This window comes from Mus caroli, chromosome 9, assembly GCF_900094665.2.
Source record: "Mus caroli chromosome 9, CAROLI_EIJ_v1.1, whole genome shotgun sequence".
NCBI lineage: Eukaryota > Metazoa > Chordata > Mammalia > Rodentia > Muridae > Mus > Mus caroli.
The window spans coordinates 2,397,811-2,401,872 of NC_034578.1; the positions used below are offsets into that span (position 1 = coordinate 2,397,811).

Consider the following 4,062-nt stretch of genomic DNA (forward strand, 5'->3'; position numbering starts at 1 on the left):
TAGTCCCTGGGAGGGGGGTGTTTTGGTTGTTGTTCTTCCTGTGGGGCTGCAAACCCCTTCAGCTCCTCCAGTCCTTTCTCTAACTCCTCCATTGTGGACCCCATGCTCAGTCCAATGGTTGGCTCTNATCAACTACATCTGTATTTGTTAGGCTTTGGCAGAGCCTCTTAGGAGACAGCTATATCAGATTCTTGTCAGCATGNACTTCTTGGCATCCATAATAGTGTCTGGGTTTGGCGAATGTATATGGGNTGGATCCCCAGGTAGGGCAGTCTCTAGATGGCCTTTCCTTCAGTCTGGTCCACACAGAAGTCTGAGCTAGAGATGCAGCANAGGGCATTTCCTTGAATGGTGAGAACAGATAAGCTACATTGCCATTCTGAAGATAGCCATGTAATACTGTTTTGCTTGTTAACTAGACTAAGCAGACATGAGTAAAGGAGATTAAATTTATATCTTCAATCTCGCATACTTAGCAATAATCTTTTTGTCTTAGACAGTGCTGTTTCAGACAAAGCAGTCAATTAGCCAGTTAGTTCAAAGCAGGGACAGTTATTAAAATATAAAGATAAAGAAAAAAGTTGTCAAAGATCATAGATGCCTGCCCAGACCTGTAGTGTCACAAACTTTGGAGTTCAGTGGGAAGGTTACTTAAGCCCAGGGATTTGACAGCAGCCTTGGACAAGACAGCAAGTCTTCTTTAAAAAGAAAAGAATAAGAAAAGCAAAAAAAAAAAAAAGAATAGAAAATAGCTCATTTTTATAGGTCAGGAAAAAAACAAAATAGAACAAACAAAGACAAACCAAAACAACAATCTTTGAACAAACCTCAAATCAGATGTATTTTCATTAACAATAATCTCTGGTTGGCACCAGTCATAACCCTTTTCATTACTTTATTTTCAATATGATTTTAAATGTGTCTCCATCATACTGAAGATTTCTATGCTCCTCATTAATCTTCCTGAATTATACCCACTAATCTTCATAGCAAAAGGGAAAAAAAAGCCCCAGTTGGCTAAAAGTAATTGGGTTTGCATATTTTATTTAAATTGTTCAGCGTGTATTTATGTCTATTCTACTTCAGCTTCACTCTCAGGATCTAAACTGTGAGTTTTCTTTCAGTGAGCTTTCAGCCCAGTGAAGAGGGCAGTTCAAAATGTTAAACTGCTTGTTCCTAGTCTGAATGCCGAGCAGGAGTGCAAGCTCTCTCCAGTTATTGTTGCTCTGTCCCTACTCCTAAATAGGCTGTACAAAGAGGAAAGCAGGAACTAAAACTGTTATCCAGAGGGCTTTTATTTGTATTTAGGATTGGAAAACACAGACTTGAATAATGCATATCTATACATAGGTAGGTCTGGCATGGTGAAAGACTGATTTGATGTTGGTAGGATGTCTTCATTTTGGTGTAAAATTTACTTTAAGCTTAAAAGAAGCATTTGACTTACTCCAATAAGGATGCAGGAACACAGAGGTGCAGGAGAGTTGAAGGTGCAGGTCAATGGGGATGCAGAAATGTGGAAATGGAGTGTGGAGGGTTAAAACATGAGGAGTAAAGACATGAAGATGCAGATTTATGGAGGTACAATGATATGGTAGTATAGGATCAAAGGACATATAATTATGAGGATGAAAAATTATAGAGGAATAAAAGTAAGTGGGTAAATAGCATGAGGATACAGGACAATGGGTGCCAGGATTGTTGGGTATTGGAATATGGAGTACAGAACTGGAGATGCAGGAGTATAAGGCATATAGGACCATAGGGAGCTTTTGAAGCAGCGTTAGCTTGCTATAAAATATCTGGTTAATGCTAACTTTCAACTGCCTCCAAAAGTTATCCACACTTTCTGTATTGTTACCTTCATAATGAAAACCACCATCCTCTCAAATAAAATATTATTTATGGTTTCCTAGTTGCTAGTTCTTTTGAACAAATTCAGTCCTTAACTCTTAGTATCCAGTTCCCTTTGCCATGAAAAAACTGTGTAAGTAGAATCAGTTGGATTTGTTTCACTGAAAAGCTTTGATAGATGTCCAATAGGCATACAATGATTCTACAGTATTTAGCACTGAACTTCCTTCAACGTCATCTTATGCTTACTTTACTACCCCTTGTTTTTGTATAGGAATCCTACTCACATCTTATCTTCTGTCTCTATGCACACCAGGCTCTTGGGTTTTGTCTTGTGGTCTTTGTAAAAGCAGTTCTCCTGGTAGTATGCTTTGAAACATTGCTTTTCAGTTCATCCTAAGTAAGACCTATATTGTTCTTTTATGGCACACATTTCAACTGAAATATCCCTTCCACACAGGTCTCATATCTCCCATCAATTACTTAATGAATCTCTAACCTGGTCCTTGTGACCAAAATTTTCCCTTTTATTTTTTGAGACTTCAATAATCCCTTGCTAACGTAACAAGCAAGTGATACTGGAAAGAAATATAATTACTAAATATCAAAGAAAGATTGGAGAGATGGAGACAGATGCACAAGCATGCATAAACACACACAAGAAGGAGAGAGAGAGAGAGAGAGAGAGAGAGAGAGAGAGAGAGAGAGAGAGAGAGAGAGAGAGAGAGGATTTGCTCTGTCTTCCAGCTATAACCATACACATCAGAAAGGTAACAGCAAACTTGGTTGCTATGATGAGCTAAGCCTTGGACTGCAGCTTCACCTGCATATGCATTGTTCTTTTTCTCCCTTCCTCTTGTTCGTTCTCATTTACCATAAGAATTTATGACTCTGAGCAAAGAACTGTGGGCAGAGGCAGTAGGGTTTAGAAAGGACTGGGAGGCAAACACTTTGCTGTTTTCAAATCCAAGTCAAGGGTGCAAAAATGCAAAGCAATAAAGCCTTTAACTTGGAGAAGCAGAATCATACTCCAAGGAAGCAGCAGCAGCACCAGCAGCACCACCAGCACCAGCAGCAGCAGCAACAGCCACCCCCACCAATACCCGCAAATGGCCAATAGACCAGCAGCCAGAATGGCGGCTTCACTATTGACCTGAAGAATTTTTGTAAACCAGGGGAGAAGACCTTTACACAGCATCGCTGTCTCTTTGTGGGCAATCTTCCCGCTGATATCACTGAGGAGGAAAGGAGGAAATTTTTTGAGGAATACGGAAAAGCAGGCGAGGTTTTCATTCATAAGGATAAAGGCTTTGGCTTTATTTGCTTGGAAACACGAACCCTAGTGGAAATTGCCAAAGTGGAGCTGGACAATATGCCCCTCCGTGGAAAGCAGCTGCGAGTGCGTTTTTGCCTGTCACAGTGCATGCCTTACAGTCTGCAACCTTCCTCAGTACGTGTCCAACGAACTGCTGGAAGAAGCTTTTTCTGTGTTTGGCCAGGTGGAGAGGGCTGTAGTCGTTGTGGATAACGGAGGAAGGCCCTCAGGGAAAGGCACTGTTGAGTTCTCAGGGAAGTCAGCTGCTCAGAAAGCTCTGGACAGATGCAATGAAGGCTCCTTCTTACTGACCACATTTCCTCGGACTGTGACTGTGGAGCCTATGGACCAGTTAGATGATGAAGAGGGACTTCCAGAGAAGCTGGTTATAAAAAAACAGCAATTTCATAAGGAGAGAAGACAGGCACCCGGATTTGCACAACCTGGGTCCTTTGGGTATGAGTATGCCATGAGCTGGAAGGCAATCATTGAGATGGAGAAGCAACAGCAGGATCAAGTGGACCAGAACATCAAGGAGGCTCCTAAGAAGCTGGAGATGGAAATGGAGGCAGCAGGCCTTGAGCATCAGGTTATGCTAATGAGGCAGGATTTGATGAGATGTCAAGAAGAGCTTAAGAGAATGGAGGAGCTGCACAACCAAGAGGTTCAGAAAGGAAAGCACTGAGTGCATATCATGTGACTTCTTTTGTGACTGGGTTACCTCACTCAGGATTATGTCCTCCAGATACATCCATTTGCCCAAGAATTTCATAAATTCATTGTTTTTAATTGCTGAGTAGTACTCCATTGTGTAAATGAACCACATTTTCTGTATCCATTCCTCTGTTGAGGGGCATCTGGGTTCTTTCCAGCTTCTGGCTATTATAAATAGG

At 41.3% G+C, this 4,062-nt stretch overlaps 1 pseudogene; it reads left to right on the plus strand.

The window, feature by feature from the left end:
- The first annotated feature begins 2,839 nt into the window (after positions 1-2,839).
- LOC110301409 overlaps positions 2,840-4,062 on the plus strand; it is a 3,307-nt pseudogene continuing 2,084 nt past the window's right edge.